This window comes from Protopterus annectens, chromosome 10.part0 (genome assembly GCF_019279795.1).
Source record: "Protopterus annectens isolate FY-2018-M chromosome 10.part0, PAN1.0, whole genome shotgun sequence".
Classification (NCBI taxonomy): domain Eukaryota; kingdom Metazoa; phylum Chordata; order Ceratodontiformes; family Protopteridae; genus Protopterus; species Protopterus annectens.
In genome coordinates, this window is record NC_056744.1 from 1,500,814,345 (window position 1) to 1,500,837,326 (window position 22,982).

The following is a 22,982-nucleotide window of genomic DNA, read 5'->3' on the forward strand; positions in this document are numbered from 1 at the left end:
TTGGAACCTACAAATGTGTCCACTGTCCACAGTGTGAATGGATTGCTAATAAAGAGGAAATTACTTTAGTAAGTAGGAATATAACATTAAAAGGTAAAGATTTTAGTAATTGTGATTCTAGTGGGCTTGTATACCTGGCCTTGTGCCAGGTGTGTCAGGCATTCTATATTGCCAAAACAGAACGTAAGCTTAAGAGAAGGATATATGAGCATATGTATGATGTTCAGAATGGGAAGGAGAACAATACTCTGTATAAACATAAACAAGAACGCTCAGAAGCCCGCTATTTGTTTTTTTTGATAGAAAAAATAAAAATAGATGAACGTGGTGGGTTGTGGAAAGAGAAAATTCAAGTATAGAGATCTTTGGTGGCAGTTGACTCTACAAGCCAATAAGTGGTCAGGTTTCAATTAATATAGTTCAATAGCTCCCTTGCTCAAATTGAGATCAGCTAAATTATAAGATTTATTTATTGTAATAAATGATGTCTCATTGTATTTATGGATTTTAATGGATTTTAAGGTGTTTCAACACAACATATACATACATATAAAAAATGCTTTTAAATAGTTATTACATAAATATATTGATTTAACTGTTTGTATAGGTCACATTTTTTATTTATTTATTCACTATGACATTTTTTTCTTTCTCTATTTTAGTTTTTATTAGATGTCATTTATTCATTGGCCAGTAGAGGGATGTGTAAGATTATTTTTAACATTAATCAAACATTTCAGGACTTAACAAAAGTTTTTAATTCACATGAAACTTTTCATTTATTTATTTATTTACAGGTTGAATGATATTTAGTTATTTATTTATGATTTATACACAATTATGTGGTTTTATGTATTCTCTAAATGAACTTTTACATGTTTTAAACGATTAGGAAATTTTATTGTGATTGGTCAGTTTTTAATTATGTCATTTCTTTTAACATATAAATTAATGTTTCTTGTACCTAGCCCACATCTGATGAAGTCTTTTCAAACGAAAAAATAATATTGGCGGCGTTAATGTTTTTTTGTTGATTTGTTCGTGATTAAAGTATTTACTTTTGGAGTAAAGCATTTTACCTGACTACTTTCTGTCGCTTTATTGTTTCACCAGACCTGGGTACCTTTTGTGTTTACTAGTTGATTTTTGGTACCTTTTGGGTACGCTTTTGGATTACAAATGTTACATAGCTACTTATTTGTACTATAGTGTTACACAGTCATCACAAGCACCACTGGGACTATAGGGGTGAGAGCTAACATAAGGCATTTCTACAGTGAATGACATCAGCACATCATGTGATCTAGGGCAATGGAATGTGTACTTGTTGGGAAAGGCCTCATATTGGGATTCTGTCTGTCACTGTCTGTCTCTCTCTTCCCCACATTTCTGTGTGTGTGTATGTTTGACATATTTTATTATGTTGGGCCTAGATTTGTGGGAGTATTCATATCCAGTGTGTTTGTGTGTGTGTGTGTGTGTGTGTGTGTGTGTGTGTGTGTGTGTGTGTGTGTGTGTGTGTGAAGTATAACTAGTGTACAATTTGGCATGTGTGCACAGACATCGGGGAATAACAGATTTCTATAGTCCCTAAGTGTAGGAGCATGCCCAGTATGACTTTCTGTACTCAGTGCGTGATTCCATTCCAGTGAGAGTCAAACTTCAGTTCAGGGTTTTACACGCTACAGCTACATCTAGCAACCTGTTTCTGTAGGATATGTGTAGATAGGTTGCCAATATGGAGACACAATGGGCATAACATACATGGGATACTGTAACTATTCCTGTCTGTGCTGCTTGTGTAACATGGTTGGTTGTAGCACTGATTTTCTGATACATGTACTTTTTCCACTGTGATGTATCATATCATCACCTACTGATAGATATCATTCTTTGCTCACAGTTATTTACCAGGAAAATACAGGTTGAATGGAGTTGAGATCGATATTCTGAGGCATTGACTACACATACTGGCACACTCCTGCCATTGTAGACTACTGGTTCTGTGTACATGGTCCAACACCTTGGTTTTATGCTGGCTGGGGATCCCCTTCTTGTGCTTTTCTCAACTTAACAGAATGGCCAACTCCTGCTGGGGCCATACCTGTTTGCTGTACATATACACCCAGGTCATCCTGGGTAGGACACATATATGTGGTCAGTTTACCTTCACATTGTGGTTTACAAGTGGTTTTGTGGCTATTCAATCATGGGTTTGCAGTCAGGGGGTAGTATGGGCAGACAGTGGAGTTTCAGACTTCACACACTCCATGGCATCCATGCTGTTACACTCCCCTTTTTTATTTACTCCTCTTCCTAACATTATGATAGTTATATATCTGAGGTATCCCTATAGTTTGCCCTTTATCCCAGTAGTATTTATGGCCTGGTCCACAGTTCTTGCATTAGGACATGGGGAGGCATGCTACTGGCATTTGTCAGCATGGCCTTGCATTTGTTTTCTGTTTACTCTGTTAGGTTGTTAGTTAGGACACCCCCCCCCCCGAAATTCCATACATTGGCACTATGGGTGAGGCATGGGCCTTTGCCAAAGGACTGTAGGCCATTTGAGAGTGCTGCAGGCCATCTGTAGCAGGCCAGTGCATTCTGTCACTCATACGTGCTAAGGCTGCAAGCCAGTGGATTACCCTGGGGGTGACAGTGGCAAGTGATTGAGGTGTTCCTGTCGATCTGTCCTGTTTATACTGATCCACGGATCCGGATGAGGGCAGGTTGCTGCCTACAGCTGGGGACACACCTGCATGGGACCCCTATTCAGCATGCAGCATCATGTATGTATTCCCATACAGGGATGGGGTCATGCTGTACTCATTCCCTACAGCGAGGATATATGGCTGTGATAAACCTGTGGCTGATGGTGGGGTGAGCTTGGAGCATGTGTGATATGGAAGCTACTGGCGCCTGACTCACAGATATACCTCAGACATTCCCCTTATGCTGCCTTGTGTGTGGACATGGGCAGCCTGTCATTACTTTATAACTGTGCCTGTTGTAGTCTGACAGTGATTGCCCAGACTCCATGTATTCCATACTAGAGGGGCAATTCCTGTGATGATAACCTCTATGTATAATTCCACAGTTGTGAGCAGTTGACAATTTTTTGTATGCACTCTGTGTAGGGTACTTTCACCTGTGTACTGTTTCTATGTATGGGCCCTGTTCATGGCATGTCCAGCTTCCCAGCAGTGACAGATATTGACATCTGGACAGTGAGTATGTACCACTACTGACATGGGTGTAGCTGAGAGGCAGCGTGGTTGGCACTAAAGTTGTTGGGACATGGTCCTGTTGACCACAGTACTGTCCCTAATCAACTGAGACACAAGCATCCAGGCCTACATGCTGATCACTTCCAGGCGATATTACACACACGACTAACTTCCCAGACTGACCCCTGCTTATTGTATATGTGCAACATTCTATCATGTAGATTGGGACAACTCTGGCAATCTGTACTCCAATGATATTACTCCTGAAACTTACATGTCACTGCATTTCTACCTGGGATGGGAGGAGTGCGCACCTGCAGAATTTAAACATATTTCAAATGCCCATACTGGTATTCCTGTTACTCTGTTGGCTTCCATTTCATATTATATTGTATTGTGACCTATCATGCAGAGTGGAGGCAAATCAGTAGGGTACACCTGTTATACATTAATGGCATACATTTCAGTGTCAGACTTCTTATCCTTCTGCAATAACATGACACTGCGAGACCTGGTGTTGCATGTCTGTGTAGGTGTGGAGAGTGGCTGTTCACCATTAATGGCATACATTTCAGTGTCAGACTTCTTATCCTTCTGCAATAACATGACACTGCGAGACCTGTTGTTGCATGTCTGTGTAGGTGTGGAGGGGGGATATTCACCATTGCCATCATTTGTGGGCCTTAGCCCAGCCTTTCTTTATGGTCATCTACACCTGTCCTGCTGGGTGAGGCTGGCGGTGGGTATGTCACCCTCATTGACATCCATGTGTGACCCAATGACACCCACAGTTATGTGTGCCATCACATGTACTGCAGTGGGAGTTGTCACCTTGTGTAATACTGCCTAGTATGTTGACACCAGTATTTATTCTGAATTTCCTGCTGTCCCATATAACTGTCAGCTGCCTGCTGCTATCTCATTCAGCCACCGGATTTCCTTGCACGCCTGCATCCATACCATACATACAACTGTCAGAACATACTACTCCATTCAGTACTTGATAGAAAGGGTGACTTACCTTGTTGCTGGGCTAGTATTGAGGCTGGCGCTGGAGGGCTGACTACGTCAGATGCACGTAGTACACTCCCTATACATGGTAAAGCACAGGTAGTGTCATGTTTGGCATCCATTTTATTGTAAGTGCAAGTCAGAGAGAGGTATCAGTCCCTGGGTCCCTACAGTGTCAGTGTGTGTGCTATACGTTGCCTCTTTGCCAAGGCCAGGGCATACTGGGTGCACCTCCATTTGCCTACAGGGGCAGGCTCAGGATGTTCCTCCTCCGAGTCCCTCTGTGCCTGTGGTGATCTTGGCAATGGTGGGGGGCTGTGTGGCCCTTCCCCATTTTGTTCCAGCTGCAGCTGTTTCCACAGAAATATATTGTGTAGCATGGCAAATACTATGAACATGTGTGCACATGTGGCTGGAGAGTACTGCAAGGCTCCACCAGATATGTCAAGGCAGTGGAACTGTGACTTGTGCATCCCAAACACATGCTCTATAACGATCCTGGTATGTGTGTGTGCCTCATTATGGCGCTCTTGTGCAGGTGTGTGTGCATTTCTGATGGGTGCCATCATCCATGGCTCCAGTGTGTAGCCAGCATCCCCTATCAGATGGCCATATGGGATGTCACCACTGGCAAACACCAGGTACAGCTGTGAGGAATGCCAGATGTGGGAGTTGTGATAGCTTCCAGGGCTGCCAGCACACACATTCATAATTATGCCCTGGGCATCACACACAACCTGGCAGTTGATGGAATGGAACCCCTTGCAGTTTACGTAGACCCTACCATGGTCATCGGGTGGTACTTTGATGTGGATGTGCATGCAGTCTATGGCACCCAGTACCTCCGGGTATTCTGCTACATGGTGGAAGAGATGCATATTGCTGGTCCTCTCCTCACGGGTGCTGGGGAAGTAGATGTGCTCAGCAGCATGCAGTCACATGGCATCCAGGAACTGGTGGAGTATCCTGGATGCAGATGCTTGTGAGATCCCCATGGTATCCCCAGTTGGTCTTTGGAAAGTACTTGTAGCTACAATTCTTAAGGCTACACATACCTTGGTATCCACTGGTATGGGTTCCCTTCTGTTGGTTCTACTTCTGAGGTGGGGCTGGCACAGCTCAAGAAGTTGCTGCAGCATGTGCCTGTCCACCCTGTAGCGCTGTATTATCTCCAGATCATGTAGCCCCTGGTAGGTTAGCTTGGGTCTGAATATTCTTCTCCTCCTCCTCCTCTGCCTGAGTTGGTTGTCAGCATTTTCCTCCTCACCACCCTCAGTCTCTAGCACATACTAATGGATCAGAGCGACAGCAGCCCCTAACATGTTTTGTTAGTTTTGCCAGTTTAAAATTCCCCAGACTGTGTACACCAGTGGTATAGAGTTTGTGGGAAAAATCAGTCTGAAAGGTGTTTGCATAGTTTATGGTAGTGTGCTGGGCTGCTGCATGTGTAATTGGCTGATTCTGATACATTCCACCTGCCAGCTAATCTAGTTCTCCTTGATTAACTTCCTACTGCTGTTTCCCCTTCCCACCTATTCCTCTCTATTTCAGCCCCAAGGCACACCGTGTGCACCCAGTGCTGAAATGTAAACAGTGCTGCCATTTTATCTCTTTTTTTTTTTTTTATTTAAAACTCGCTGTGCACTGCGCACACCCATTTAAACTTTGTAAACAGTGCTCAGGCACATCTAACACACACCCTTCCTTAGCTGTGCTTAGCCAAGGGCAAACATGGGCCACAGAGCTCCAATGTGCTTACAGCAAGCATGACACCCCCCTTATGAAGTCATCCAGCTCTTACACTGCACTCTTGTATTACTGCACCTACACGGTTAGGTACAAGCTGACACTGCAGAAATATGTGATTCAGTATAACCCCCCTCATTTGCATACCACAGTGTGTAGGGCCTTAGTTACTACTCTGACACAGACCCATTCCCCTTGACAACCACTGCTCCCTGGTAATGTTTACATTCTGCATGCCATTGACTATAATGGCAAAATGCAGAATTAACTTAAAATTGACTTTTCTCATTTTTTTCTTTTTATTTTCAGCCCAATTCCGTTTGCACATCACTGCCCTAAGCTTAAACGGACGAGATTAGCCAAAAAAAGTTTAATTTTATAAAAAAATAAACTGTTTTTCATGCCAATGGCCTTATATTTGGCCATTGGCATATGTATTGCACATAATACATGCTTTTACACGAGCTGTCATGCCTCCATTTTGTCAGATGCAAAAATGTCTTTGGTTACTAGCCAAATACATTTCTGCACTGACACTGTTCTAGCACGGAGACCTGGAAGCTTCATGGATTGCAAAATCCCCTCATTTGCATGGTTTTCACCAGCAAATGAGGTGATTTGCATGTTTGCCGGTTTTCTTTGCAAGAGCAGTGTAGGGCTGCTCATGCTCTCGAAAACGGCCTATCCTGAATCACAGGCAGCCATATTCTGTGCAGTAACACTTACACTGTGCAGACACACAGTGTGCATTACTGAATCCTGGGGTTTGTTTCTACTGACTTAACATGTCTGTTATTTGGAATTCTTTGTTTGTTGCGTAGAAAATCAGAAATTGCAGTCTATGAAAAGAAGATAAATGTAGCATTGATCGTTGAAATTGCTACACCCAGTGATCACAGTATCTTACATATAGAGAGACACAAAGTCATAAAATGTCAGGATTGCAGGCAGAAATGAGAGCAACGTGGAAGAAGGCTACACAGACAATTCCAATAGTAGTAGGAGTAATGGGTCTCATAAAAAAGAATGTACAGTCTTATTTAGAATTGCTACCAATGCATTTATCTCCATACGAATTGCAGGAACAATCAAATCTGGGCCCATTGCGGGTGCTGCGAAAAGTACTTTTGGCTAACATAGATTAAAACAATGCTAATTTAACAAACATTAATCATACTTTGATTTGGAATGGGGTCCATTCCCATCATGACATTAGAAATTCAAAAGACTTGGAGAAATTAAACTAGCAGCTTAAATACCATTGTACCATTGGCATGTGAGCATTCACTGACTTATTGTTGATGTGCTGTAATGATGTTCACAGAACTGTCTTCTCATCAGTAATGAGCAGGGTGCATGGCATATAACTGCAGTTGTTTATTCTACATTGGTATCACAGTATTTGTGTGTGTGATGGAAATTCTTAACTTGCTTACCTATGCCTGGTGATGTCACATTACTGTGCATGTGTGATTCATACATGCACATTTTTGTTGATGTCAGCAATGCAGTCTACCCATGCGACATACATTTGCCATTTGCCTTGTTGCATTTTGGGTTGGCTTGTACAGCACCCTCTGTGGTGTACCCATGCAAATGCAATGTGTAACCTTACCTTGTTGTCCTGCTTTATCGTTGTCTTCCTTGTTGTGGGTCCAGGTTATCCACCCCCCTTCCAGTTTCATTGTTACGTAATATATATGTTTGCCTTTGCTGAAATTATTTTCCATTGTCACATATTACAAGGTCAACATGTGCTAACTCTATGGGCATTATACAGAAGCAGGACATCTGCACACAAGTCGCTGATTACTGCTTGCAATACATCCTTGTTTTCATTACACTTGTGTGTTAATCATTGCACATGGTTGAAATTCATGTGTACAACCTGACATTTTTTGCGCTTAGTGTTAGATTTGTGAACATATTCTTACATGTAACTGTTGTGTGGATGTGTATTGGCATTGCTTTCATGCATGTTCCATTTAGGCCACTGACAGCCATACATATACACCTATACCTGTGTGTTGCATTTGACAAGGCATAGGTGTGTCACATACATGCTTTCCATTACATGTTTGTTTGTTTGGGTTGTTTACACCTAGCTCTATACATAGCAGCCAATTTGCTGCTTTGCTGCAGTACCTCTGTTTGGCACTGTGCTGGGCTGTTTGCCTTTCGCATGCATGTTTGAAGGTTCTGTTCTGTCCTCTGCTGGAATTATCTATTATTCATAGAGCTGCATTTGCTTGTCTGTGATGGTGCTTGATTTACACTTGCACAGCTGACAGACTACTTGGATATGCATGTATTTTATTATCCATTATGTACTATAATCCTTACTAATTACCCTACAACACATATGTACCATTGGTCATACACATACAGGTATGACTGCCACACAGTTTGCAGTGTCTATTAATGCGATAGTGCATAGGTGGATATGTTTTTCTGCATTTTACTATGGCTGGTATGCACCACTCCCATCCCCATTTGACAACTTTCCATTGCCTTTGTTGTGCAGTGTGGCCTTAGGTCAACTGGTGCCCTAGGCAAAAGGGCTCCACAGCGCCCCCACCACAACACCCGGTGCCCTCATCCTGGTCTACCTACACCAAATAAATACTGGGAAGTTGGCCTATGCCTAAGGCCGGTGCCCTAGGCAGCCGCCTAGTTGGCCTATGCCTAAGGCCGGCTATGTGTGCTGTCTGTGTAACTTACCTGACCTCACTGTTTTTTTTCCAACCTTTGTCTGTCTTGTGTCATGATATTTGTTCTATTGGTATTCACTGCTGTGATGACCTTCTCCTCCTCTTTCTGTCTTTATCTTTTTCAGTTCTTAAAAAATGGGGCCCTCTTCTCACCAAAAAAACAAAACAAGCATTGCCCATGCTCCTCTGACTGTCTCTCAGAATTTCCTATATCAATGTCCCTGTTGTGTGTCCCCCTTCTTCACCCATACCCCATGTTTTCTTTTCTATCTCCCAATTTCCTTGGCTATGTGCATTACTTGTGCTCCTCACACATATCCCACACCCATTGTTAGCTAATGTTAGCTGTTGTGATATGGCCATGATTGCCCTTCAGCTTTTTTAATGTTTTTATTAGAAAATTTATGGATTCCATAAGAATCTTTAAGTGACAACTTGCGTATTTTAAAAATAACAGACTTACTGTGATATTCCTTGGCTGTCTGTATGCTTACTTGAGAGATTCTATTACAGATATATATTTATGACTGTCAGAGTGCTTACATTGTGAAATTCCTTCTGTAACTTTGCTAATGTACATCACGCTTTGACATTGATTTTTCATTACTTACAGATTACCTGCAAGTGATATACACTGTGCCATTACTACTGAGATACCCCAATGTGCACTGAGATATTCTGAGTTCACTGTTTGCATATTACATTGTTATCTGCAAATTTTCCACTGATATTGGTATAATGTGCCAGATTCCAGAACTTTACTGAATCTGACCCTACATCTGCAGTTAGTCTAATCTTTCTGAATGAACAGGCAGCACAAAAACTGTGGTAGGGATGTAGGCATTCATGAATCCAGCTTTGCCTCTTTTGTACAACAAGATTGCTTACCACTAAAATAATATGATGTGATATCTATACATGTTTTGAGAATCATTACAATAAAATTAATTAAAACCTGTGCTCTTTTGATAAATGCAATGGGATTATTTTACATCTACCTGAATTATTACCAACTCAGGCAGATTGGACCTTGGTTTAGTGTCTCGTTTGAAGGACAGAAACATCAGTCCCAGGTTTGTGCTTTTGCCCCGTTTTTAGCTTTGTCTCTGATTCCTGTTCTGAGAGGGTGAGAGCTATAAGGTAATTTATGTTGTGGCTATAATATTTTGAACTAATACCCCAGTGTTTTAGTATGTATTAAAATGGTCTTGGGATGTGCAAGTAACTGTGTGTGTGAAGATTTTACACTACGTGTGTCCTGACAGTGCACAAAAATATATTACTACGGCTATATGGCTATTATTTATGTGTAAGTGTGTGTGTGTATGTTTGCACACTGTCTGTGTTTGATAATAATGAGCACAAGTAAGTTGCAGTAGCTATTATTAATCAATTAGTTCATTCATTTGTTCAGTCAGACATATGAGATGTCAGTCAACAAAGTGGCCACATCCCTTTGCATGTGTATATGTATACATGTTTTTTGGAGGGAGAGGAGGTTGTAATAGATTACACTCTGTGGCCTGACAACAGTAAACTAAAATATATTAGTATACTGATTACCTCTTTATTTATGTAGGCACTAACTGTACACTGACTTCATAGCAATGTATACTTGTTTGCTGTATCTCTTGCACACATGCATGCATTGTTTCTTTGAATTTCATTTTCTCGTGATAGTTATCCAGTGAACATAAATTTGTTTTACTCTTTTTGCTACATTATCCCTTTATTTTCATGCAGCAATGAATACTGTTCATGTAAACTATACTGCACATGTACAAATGTTTTACTTTTATGTAATATATTCAATTTAACTGTGGAGTTTTTCTCCTTTGGCCTCCACTGAAAATGTTTTTTTTGCCCAGTTGAACTTTCACAGATGTAGTCATAACTACACATCTATGGCAGGCAACAAAGACAAGTAAATAAATAATCTAATTTGGGCACTCACACATTTGGCATGGACAACATTATTGCTAATTTAGCCATTTAGGAATTAAACTCGTTTGGGCGGCCAAGGTGGTGCAGTGGCTTGCATTGTCGCCTCACAGCAAGAGGTTTTCTGGTTCAATCCTCGGCTGAGGTGCCTTCTGTGTGGAGTCTGAATGTCCTCCCTGTGGTCATGTGGGTTTCCTCCCAAAGACATGCAGTAGGTGGATTGGACACTCTAAATTGGCCTTAGGTGTGAGTGTGTGTGTCTTCTGTGGAAGGTTGAGCACTGGGCTGGCAACGTGACACTGTAAAGCTCCACTGCCAATCATGAGCAGACAGGTGATCCACTGTGGCAACCCCTAACCGGGAAAAGAAAAAGAAGGAATTAAACTCATGTGGCTTGATTGAGTTTTGCATAGTTAGATAAAATTCTTAGTGAATAGTCATGAAACCCAAGGATTTGTTCTCTAGTTTCTTTGTCATGCCACCCAAGAGGGCAAATATGTGTATTATGTCCTTACCCCAGAACCACAAATTTAAGTATAAGCGAATTTTGAGTGCTATGATTTTGCAGCCTCTGCTCTGAATTGTGCTGGTGCTACACTATGAAGTTGATAGCTGAGGGGTTGAGAAGTCTGCTAAGACTTAAAAAAAAACAACATGCCACAATCTTCATTTTTTCAAACCACTGGTAAATTTAGCATCAGTAGTAGAACTTGAAGTGAAATTGATTGCAAAAGAAAACCAATGAGGAAGTACAGCAATAAACGTAAACGTTTAAGTACTGTAGCAGAGATCAACAATGAAGTAGTTCGTTTAATACAGACAAGTGCTATACATTCATTTGTAGACTTGTCAAACAGGTTACTGAAGCAGTGCTCTGGGGACTTTCAGTCCCACCAACACCCATGCAACTACCATCAATCACACATTCTTTGCATAAACTCCTACTAAAAGAGGATCCCAATATTTTGGCTCAAATTAAGCCACGTATGTGATAATGCTAAGCCAATCAAACCACGTATATGCTATTGTTAAGCAACTTAAAACATTCATTAAGAGTACTAGGCTCATACACTTGTACAAAAACTTCTCTTTTTAATAATTATGTGGGACAAAAACTTACTTCTACCTTTAATTGGAAATGTAAAAAGCTGTGAAGAGCTATCATAACTCTTGAAGAACATCACTGTCAGAATTCAAACATTCCTCCATCTCCCTGAGATCTTCTTTTTCTGCTCATCTTTGCAAACTCTTGAAGCTGTGCATTGCATGAATTTAAATTAACATTTTCCCATTTTCTTGTGCTCACAGTCTCCTATTAAGCTTTATTTCAAGTATTCTGCCCCCACCCACACACACACACACACACACACACACACACACACACATTCACTTATTACAGTTGGACAAGCTGCTTCCAAAATTCAGTACTGTACACTTCCACTCAGATCCTAATTGCAAAATTTGTTTTCCATCATCACATGGGACCAGACAACAGCTGTAACTGAATATATGCATTGTAGGATTGTGTACAAGTGATTAAGCCACATTTGAGAGCTATACACCAGAGTTAAATCTGACTTTAAGCACTCCACAACAGTATGGGGTGCTTAAAGTAAGTTATGTCACAATTGTCCAAGATTTTGCAGAATGTTCTCAGTTTTACTTCATATCTTTGGTATGTTCCTCATAAGCTTTGTTGATCTCTGACAAAATGACTACAACTGCAGTTAGAAAATAATTAAAGACACTTGAGCTTCACACCCCATAGCCTTCAGAAAAAATTGTGCTAATGAAAAACTACTTTTCTAGCAATTTTCTAAGTATATACTGACATTTTTTAAAATTTGTCACTAATTTTGAGCTTTTGTCTCTCATTATTTTTGACTGTTGCCCCTGATTCTTGCTGAGAGCAACAGCTGAAGGGGGAAGTTATGCTGCTAGGGCTGAGGAAGAGAAAGACACTCTAGTATCTGGTGTACAGTTCTAAAACTACTGGCAAACCTGTGGGCCAGTAGCAAAAAGGCAAAGTGTTTGTTGTCCATAAATCATATAAAAAGGGTTCAGGTGCCTTTTGGGTATAACCAGGTATACACCATGCATGCCACTGCATTTGCACTTTAAAAATAAATTATTTATGGAAAGACTTGCTAGAATTTAATTTTATGTGGCATGTTTATCCTGATATGTTGTTGTTGTTTGTCTTTCGGCTTTTCCCGGTTAGGGGTCACCACAGTGGAACTCCGGTCTGCTAATGTTCCACCCAAAACAAAAAAAATTTTTAACCGAAAACTTTTTATTTTCCCCTTTTTATTTAATTTTTTAAAAATGGAATTTAAAAAAATATTTATTTTTCTTCTTTTTTTTGTCATTTTAAAAAAAAAACTTGGAAAATTAAATTCAATTTCGGTAAGTAAGCTAAACCAAAAATCGGGAACAACACACCCAACAAACTTACTATTAAATTTTACCTCCCTCCCAAATCTCGGGTCCCCTTCCCTCAGATCTTTTTTTTTTTTCCCCCAAACAGGGGCGACGCTTCGAATTTTTTTTTTTGGAGAAATTTTAAAAAAAAATTTTAATTACCTTTTTTGATTTTCCCGTTACTGACTAACCTTTTCCCGGGTAGTTTTTAATTTTTTTGTTTTTTCCATTTTAAAAAAAAAATTTCAAAATCCCTAAAATTTGTTTATGTTTTTTCCTTTTTGATTTGGGGAAGAACATGCTTTTAAAAATTTTAAATTAAAATTTTCCTTAAGGAAAATGTCTAGAAATTTAAAAATCCTAATCAAAAATGCCTTTTTGGGGGTTCCTTTTTTTTGTTGCCCTAAACTCTAAAAAACGGGTTGAGGAGGTTTCTCCTAGGGTTTTAAGAAAAAAATTTAAATTTTTGGTTTTTCCTCCACCCCCCCGGCCCACCTGGGGCCAGAAACAAAGGGCCAAAAAACGTCAGCGGGTTTTCCCAGAACAAAGAAATGCCTTTTGGACCATTTAAATTATAAAACTTTGCTGATAATTCTGGGATTTTTCAAATTGTTGGGATCTAACCCTTTTTTTCGTTACTTCCACGGTCTGTTCAAAGGGTCCTTCCCTTTCTGCAGAGGCCACCCCAAACCTCTTTAACCCCTTTCCAAAAACCTTCACGGGAAATAGAACCCCAAAAACTTCAAGGGAAAATTTATGTTCCACCCTGAAGGACACCCATCGCTATCCTCCTTTTTCAAGGGGGATAAGTTTTTACCAACCTGGGAAAATGTGTTGTCCAAAATTGGGTTTAGTTAAAGATTTTGTTCTGAAACTTTAATTTGATTCTTACTGGGCCCTTCAAGGGGATCCGGGTTCCAGTCAACATTTTTCCCTTTCTCCCTTGGGACTTAGTTTTAATTGGCGGGATTTCCTTGTTCCCTCTAGAAGTTGCTGGTAGGTTTTTTGTTTTTTTTCTTTATATTTGGGGGAAGTTTTCTTACTTCAAAGGTGGGTTCCCGGCCCCTGACCACAAACCCTTATCTGGTTCTTCAACACTGGGCTGGGGAAAAAAAATTTTCGTTCCACTTTTTACTCTCATTCCTTACAATCCTAGGTGTGGGGGAAAAAAACAAAAAGATTCCTAAAATTATTTAGGGAAATTTTCTCCCAAATGAATCAATGACTTCCTTTGGGATTTTAACTCCTAAAAAGGGTGGTTTTTAAATATTTGGAGTCAGTTACTAATTTAAAATGGCCACCCTTCCAGTCCAGGGGGGTTGAGAAATTGGAGGTTGAAAACCGAAACAAAAACCTTTATAGGAACAAATGGCACCCTTGGATTATTTTTTAATGCTGTCCACCAATTGGTAAGATTTTTTCTTATAGGAGGGTAATTTTGGGAATGTGTATTTTAAATTTTCCTCTAAATTCTCCCGATGTTCAGCCTCCAAGGATTTTTGTTTAACCCAACGGGAAATTTGGGATTATACTAAAAAAGTTATTTATCCCATTTCCCATGGTCATTATTTATCATCCTTTCTGGAAAACCTGGTTCCCAATAGTTCCCAAGATGTTACAAATAAAAAGGGCCTAAAGGCCCCCCAGTTGGGGGGGTTTTTGAACTTGCCCTTACCAACATCCGGTGTTTAAACCAAGTGCTGAAGGGGAAAGTATAGATAAGTTAAAGGGGGTTTCCTTTCGTTGGTTCCACCCAACCAAAACGGGAAAAAAAGAAGAAAACATTTTTTTAAAAAAAAACAAAAAAAATTTTCAACCCACCCAAACTGAATTCATGGTTTTTCAAAAAATCAGGGTTTCCTTATTTCTTTGGTATGAATCCTTAAAAAAAAAACGGACAGATAGGGATTCCCGGGTTCTGCGGTTAGGTTCGACCAGCCATGATCCTATCTTAAATCCTAGAATTTTTCAGAATTGGGAAAATGACTTTTCACCCTATGCCAATTTTCACAAAAAGGATTCCCCTTCAGCTAACACTCTTGCCCCCCCAAAAAGTTGCCATTATATTTTAGCCAAGGAACCATTTTCAATTGGGTTTTGGGGATTAATGGAAATTCAGGTCTTTTTTACAAAATCTTTCATGTTAAAAGATAATTTTCTAACATTTTTCTTCCTCTTTGAAATTTTGAAGACGTTTAATTTTATTAAAAAAGGGGGCCCCACTTTCAAAGCTCTGGTTGCATAGGGGGCTCAATGCTTTCTGGGGAAGCCTTTCGGAAACCCTTTTAAGCGACACTCACAGTCCACCTTTCCAGGTCCCTAGTAGAAAATTTTCCTTAATGGGGGTTTCTATTTTCCATTCCCTTAAATCACCCTTCTTTCCCTAGCCCTCAAAAGGGGAAGTCACGAGGTTCCCCCAAAACCTGCCATTTTATTCCCAATCCTATAAAAAAAGTTAAGACAAATCCTTTGACCCGGCCTCAAAGGAAGTTCCCTTTTGGCCTTCTTTTCCCCCCTTGGATCTTTAACCCTCTGACGCTCCTCTAAACCTAGCCTGACTAATTTTTCCAGTTGAAGGGGGAAACCCATCCCCCATGGCCCCCTTTTTAAATTTTCCATAAATCCACCAGAAAAGAAAGGAAGCAAATGAACTTTTGTTCAAAAATTTAAAGATTAAAGTCCTACCTGGCCTTTGTTGGGTTTTAGTGTCATCTATGATTAAAGTTCAGCTAGCAGTAATTTCAAATTTCCATGTGGGATTCCAGAATTCTACTTTAGCTTCCTCAAAAATTTGTAAAGTATTTTTGAAGGGTACTATGTTGCTCAAACTCCCTTTTAAAGACTCGATTCCCCCATGGGATCTAAGTCTAGTGCTGCAAGCTCTGACTCAGTCTCATTTTGAACCTGCAGTCAAATGTGATTTCAAATTTTTATCTTGGAATGCAGTCTTTCTGGTTGCTACAACTTCAGCCAGAAGAATATCAGGACTTCAAGCTTTCTCCTCGAAGCCTCCTTACTTTGTCTTTCATAAGGATAGGGTTACTTTAAGTACCAATGCTTCCTTTCTACCAAAGGTGGTGTCAGACTCCAATATTAACCAGGCCATTAACCTCCCCATATTCTTTCCAAATTTCAGTAACAGAGGAGAATTCTTGTTACAGCTTCTTGATGCGCACAGGCAGTTATGTTTTTAACTACACCATACAAAGGATTTAAGGAAATCAGACAGCTGTTTATTTCCTTTGCACACCATAGATTGTGCGAAGCTGTCACTATAGTATCTATAGTCAGATGGATTATAAAGTGTATTTCCTTTGAATACAAAACATTTAATATTCCCCTGCAGAGACATGAAAAGGCTCATTCTACTAGATTCCTGGCTACTTCCACTTTATTCCTATCTAGAGCTTCCATGGATGACATTTGTGCAGCTGCTACTTAGTCAAACCCACATACCTTTATCAATCCCTACAAAATGGATCTTGTCTCAAGGGAAAGAGTGACCCTTGGTTCGGCCATTCTCAGGAACATCCTTCCTTAGGGCCCACCCAGGCCTCAGTTAACTGGGGATTCTGGCCCATATGTTGAGGATGAATAAAAATTGACATCAGATAAAGAAGTCATGTTCTTGCCATAACATTCCATTGGTGTTGTCCATTTTCATTCATCCTCAACTCCCCACCCTCCTAACCCCTCTCCTATAGGAAGAGGCAAGTACATGAGGACACATTAGACACTTTATGTTCTTTAGGCGTTGAACTCCAGTGATGGCAATTTGTATAGTTTCCTATTTCTTCTTCTTTTTCTGTATTGAGCTATATGAATTATCTGAGGGGAATGGAGACCAGAGCATTATGGGTAGGGTGGAGCTTGAGAGTTTGTAGGCTTCCACGTGCTCAAATAGCAGCCGAGTTGGATTCAAGGGTCAGATCTGAGTTCCATATGTTGAGGATGAATGAAACTGGACAACACAGATGGAACATTATGGTAAGAACATAAATAGAAGTTATGTTCTTACCATAACGTTCCATGTTAGTTGTCTTCTTCTCGCCTTCTTCTTGCTGGATGGGTTCGGAGCCGACCTGCCCGACTGCCACTCTAAAAGCTTCGAGAGTTGGTTCCACCGGACAAGAGGCTCCTTATATCCCACAATGCTAGGCGAGAGTTACCTCAGATCTCGTTTGTAAGCTAACCCCAGCTTATAATAGTAACAGAATAACTCTAAACAGAGTCCACCTCTAAGAACAGGAAGAAAGAAGGGTGACCTACATCCTGATCCAGGAAATATGCACAACAGCATATGCCTAAGAAAGAGGTGGTAGAAAGAGAGGTCATGATCACAACTCCTCTAGGTCTGTCCAGGCCAGGGAAGGAGGGTGGATCAAGAAGAATAGTTAGCGAAGAAGACAACTAACATGGAACGTTATGGTAAGAACATAACTTCTATATGTTAAGTTGTCTATCTCTTCATTCTTGCTGGATGGGACCAAGGTCCCTAGCACCTTGCCGGGTGGCCTAGCGGAACAGACTCCTGAGAACAGTGGAACCAAAATTAGCTCTATGCCTAGAAGCTAAATCCAACTTATAATGAGAAATAAAAGTGTGAGGAGTAGCCCAAGTAGCCGCTGCACAAATGTTGTCAATAGGCAGTCTGTCCTGGAAGGCTAAAGAAGTAGCCAAAGCTCTGGTGGAATGGGCTTTAGGTTTATTAGGCAATTTTTGTTGTCTAATTTCATATACCAGGGAAATCAAAGATGTTAGCCATCTGGATAATGATACCTTTGAAACTGAAAGTCCCTTTCTGCTTTCCGCATAGGAGACAAACAGCTGATCAGATTTTCTGAATTGTTTTGTTCTATCCAAGTAGTACCTCAATTGACGATGAACATCCAGGCAGTGTAATTTTTGTTCAGACCTATTGGAATACTCTGGAAAAAAGACAGGGAGGTCAATGCTTTGATTTAGATTTGATGACGAGACCACCTTAGGCAAAAAGGACGGGTTAGTTAAGAAGGATACTCTGTCCTTATGAAACAAAAGATAAGGAGGGCGACAGCTGAGTGCTTGAAGCTCTGAAACTCTTCTAGCTGATGTAATAGCTACCAGAAAAAGAGTTTTCCATGATAACAATTTTAAGGAACAGGAAGCTGCAGGTTGAAAGGGGGAAGAATCAAAGAAGCAAGAACTAAATTTAGGTCCCAAGGAAGGAGGATTTCTTATAGGAGGTCTGAGAAGAAAACTCCTTTCAAAAGGCTTTGCAGAGTTTGTGGGACATTAGGGGCAGATTCAGAAATACCCACATGAAAATTAGAAATAGCTGCCAATTGAACTTTAAGTGTAGAGGGAGATGAACCTGCATGGAAGAGTTCAGCTAGAAAATCAAGGACTAGTTGGATGGAAGCGGTGAAAGGATCTATGTCCTTTCCTTGTGCCCAATATGAAAAGCGTTTCCACTTACTCAAATAAATCTTTCGGTGGAAGATTTATGGGAAGCTATCAATATATCTCGAACAGAGTGAGATAATTGAGAAGCCTGGCTAAGGTTGGAACTGGAGGAACCAAGCAGTGAGGTTCAGAGAGGGGAGGGAGCGATGTAACTGACCCGACTGATGGATCAAAAGATCTGGAACTAGGTCCAGATGCCACGGTCGCTCAATAGAAATTGATGTAGAAGGAACCACACCTGTCGAGGCCAGTAAGGAGCAATGAGGATCAATAAGGCCTTCTGAGCGATAGCTTTCTGTAACACTTGAGAGAGATTAGTGGGAAGGGAGGAAATGCATAAAGAAGTCCCGGGCCAAACTTGGACTAGAGGCGTCTCTGCTGGGTTGGCCTGGTAAAGGAATAGAGTGAAAAATTCTCTGCACTTGCTGTTTTGGGAGTAGCAAAAGATCGCAGCAAAGGCTGACCCACTTGAGAAAAATTTCTCTCACTACAGAGTCTTTCAGAGACCACTCGTGAGGCATGAGAATAGCTCTGCTCAACTTGTCCGCAATATGATTGGACTTCCGGGATGTCGTTGCTATCAGAAACCGCTGAGAAGAAATCGCCCATTGCCACAGTCTGAGTGCTTCTCGACACAGGGGTATGATCTGGTTCCGCCTTGTTTGTTGATGTACCACACTACAGACATATTGTCTGTCTGGATTGCAATTGTTCCCAAGGGAAGAGAGTCTTGAAGGGCTTGCAACGCTAAAAGCACTGCTTTCATCTCCAGAACATTTATGTGCAAGTGGCATTACGTTTGGTTGCCATGTGCCTGGACTGTCCTGCCCTGATAATGCCCCACCCGATCAGGGAGGCATCCGTTGTCAGTGTAGCAACCGGAGGAGGTGGAACAAAAGGTCTTCCCGACAGAAGATGGGGGGAAGACATCCACCACATGAGATGCTTTTTGCACGCTTGCGTGATCACAATGGTGTGAGACATTGGAAGTTCCTGGTATGACCATTGAGTAAAAAGCATCCACTGAAGGATCCGCATGTGGTATCTGGCTAATGGAAGGAGAGGTATGGCCGCAGCCATAATTCCCAACACCTTTAGAACTAACCTGGCTTTGATTCTGTTGTTGTTGAGAAGGAGTGATACCAATTTGTGAATGTCTGATATCCTTTGATGTGTTAGCCTTGCAGACATGTTTATCGTATCTAGATTTGCGCCTATGTAGGTAATAGTACGACAAGGCGACAAAACAGACTTTTCGCAATTTATTGAAATACCCAGTTTTGACAAACGCGAAAAGTATAATCTCTGGCCATCAGAAGGAGATGCTTGGTGGGAGCTGTGAGGAGCCAGTCGTCCAAATATGGAAACACCTGGGATCCTTGTCGTCTCAGGTGAGAAGCTACCACTGCCATGCATTTGGTAAACACCGGGGCAGTGGTGAGACCAAAGGGCAGGGCCCTGAACTGAAAATGACTGGTTCCCAGCCTGAAGCGGAGGAATCTTCTGGAGCGTCTGTTCATTTTATGTGATAGTACGCATCCGAAGGTCTATAGAGCACATCCAGTTTCCTTTGCCCAAAAGGGAAGGATGGATTGCAGCGTGACCATCGAAATCTTGTTTTCTTGACTAATTTGTTCAAGACACTGAGATCCAATATCGGTCTCCAGTCCCCTGTTTTCTTTGGAACTAAAAGAACCTTGAGTAGATTCCAGATCCTTGTTGGTCTGCTGGCACTGGCTGAATTGCTCTTTTTGCAAGCAGTTTTGAAATTTCCAAAGCTGCTAGATCCCTTTGGGCGGGTGGAACATCTCGAAGGGATTTTTGACTGATTTGGAAGCGAAGAAAGGGGATAGAATAGCCGAAATGATGGACTGTACCCATTTGTCTTGAGTCAGGGATAGCGAGGCTTCTAGGTAGAGTTACAATCTTCCCCCGACTGGCTGCGAAGATGGGCAGTCGGGCAACACCTCAGGGATGCTGAAAGGGCTTGTCGGGAAGGCTTCCCGATTGCCCTGGTTCTGCGGACCCCCTGCCCCTAGAGGCGTCTACCATTGTTATTCCCACCTCTGCCTCTGGTAGGAAAGCGACTCTGTCGTCAGGCGAAGTCCCTTGAGATTGTTTACGGAACCACATCTTTCCACCCTTCTGGCCTTTGGGGTAAGGCCTGGAAGGAGTTGAAAACGGACTCCGGCGGCAGAAAGGGTCTTGCCATCAGTCTCGCACCTAGTCAGGGTTTCTTTCACTTGAGGACCAAAGAGAGATGATCCATCAAAGGGGAGTTAAGTGAAAGGCGTCTTGAAAGGGTCCATAAATTGCATAGCCGCATCCAGGCGTGCCTACGTAAGGCCACACCTGTCCCTGCGGCTCTGCTCGCTCCATCAGCAGCGTAGAAAGGAGGCATGGAGGAGTTGGATATGGAATTAAGGGTAGCCAGCTGCGTGTTCATCTTGTCTTGGAAACCCGCGGCTGTATGATCCTTTAACATTTCACTCGCTTCCTTGATCAAGTCCCTTTGAAGACGAGTAAAATGGCACAGGTAGTTCAGCGAACACATGGTAAATGTCGCTGAGGAGAACATCCGCTTCCCGTACCTATCCATGGACCTAGATTCCTTGTTAGGTGGATGGACAGGTACTGAAGGATCAGCTAGTTCTTTCTTTGTGGCAGCAGCTACCACCATAGCATCCACAGAAACTCCTTTTGTTAAAAATTGTTTGTCTGCTGGAGCTGTTATGAACTTAGAGGGTCTCCTGGGAGTGGGGTCCACTGAATCAGGAGCCGTCCATGCCTTCTTAGCAACCACCTGCATGAGGGGGTGAAGGGGGACACCCAGGAGGTGGAAGGACGAGAGCCAAGCGCCTCAAGATACACAGATTAGTCCTCCGAAGGGTTGAGGGCTGGCCAATTTCCCTCTGTTTCAGGATCTCCAGAATGTCTGCAAATGAGACATCTTCAGAAGGGGAACGGGGAACCCTCAGAATCATCCAAATCTGTGTCTGGCGTGATGGACTCAGATGAGTCAATGTGTTTCCTCTTACACTTCCTCTTCCGAGGGGCTCTTCTGCCAAATCAGGAGGCCTCGGAAGAGGATGAAATCCCACAGGGGGCTCCTGAGGAGCTGGCTCTCTGCGGTCCGGGATGAGGGGAGTGAGTGGACTGAGCCTGAGGCACCATAGAGGGAGGGGCGGATGGAGCCGACTGTGGAGTAGAGCCAGGCTCTAACACACTCCGCATGACCTCAGATGCACCCTGTCAGGCAGAGCCAGAGGTCCCGCTCCGAGAAGCTAAGAACCCCCTCGGCACCGACAGTGATGGCTCGAGGCGATGTCGGAGCCGAACTCACCAGCGCCCGAAGCCCGAGAGGAGAGGGGTCGGACAAGGGTCGATGCCACTCACCCCTTGGAGTCGGCGAGGAAGTCCGCGCCGAGATTCTTCCAAAGAAGAAAGCGGAGCCAGCGGAGCCGAAGACAATTATGTCGGCTCCGGCGTAATCACAGTCTCGGTTCCGACGCGACCCGGCTCCGAACTCAAGAGAGTCGGAGGAATATGTTGATGGACGGGGCAGGCATCGACTGATGAGTCGGGCTCTGAAGCATCTGGGCCAGTGCCTCCGGACTTAAGTAGTCGACACACTACCCTCTGAAGGTCATGATCCGACAGCCTCGATGACCTAGAGGAGTGAGACCTTTGGCTCCGTTCAGACAGCAGGGGAGATCCTGGAGCGAATGAGCGGAGCCAAGAGATGGTGACCTGGACCTCTTCCTAGTTGTCGGCTCCGAAGGTCTGGTCGGAGCCGACCGGGAACTCTATAACCTCGGCTCCGGCGGGCGAGGGAGCCACAGAAACTGTGGACTGAGACTTGCTCGGCTCCAGCCGGAGCCGATGAAGGCAAAGGTTGAGAAACCTTAGGTCTCGGCTGAGTTGCGGGCAAGACCTAGATGCCTTAGAGGGCTTCCTGTTGAAACAGACAGGGAATCCTCTGGCTTGAGTAAGCCTCTAAGAATTAATTTATTCTTTCTTTCCTGCAGGACCCTGGGGCTGAAGCCATGGCACACAGCACAGGAGTCCTGCAGGTACAAAACCCCAGACAATAGACGCAAGAAGTGTGAGCGTCTGTCAGAGACATTTTCTGACAGCACGCATCACACTTCTTGAATCCGGAGACCTTTGCTTCTTTAGACATTTTGACTGAACAGGTGTACACAAACACGCACACAAACACACTAGTTATACCCTGTCAGTTTAATACCACAAAAAATATTAGTAATTTAAAACTACAATAAACACACACACTCCACTAGGGAAGGAAAGGCCTATAGGCCCAAGGGAAGAACCAAAGGTTCTTGAGGAAAAGAACGGAAAATTTTTGGGTAGGGAATAAAAGTTTTCTAACCTACACTAACTAAGAAAAAATATTAAATTAAAGGGGTTTTTAAAGTCTAATTTTCACAAGAAAATAGTACTCACCAGGAACCGG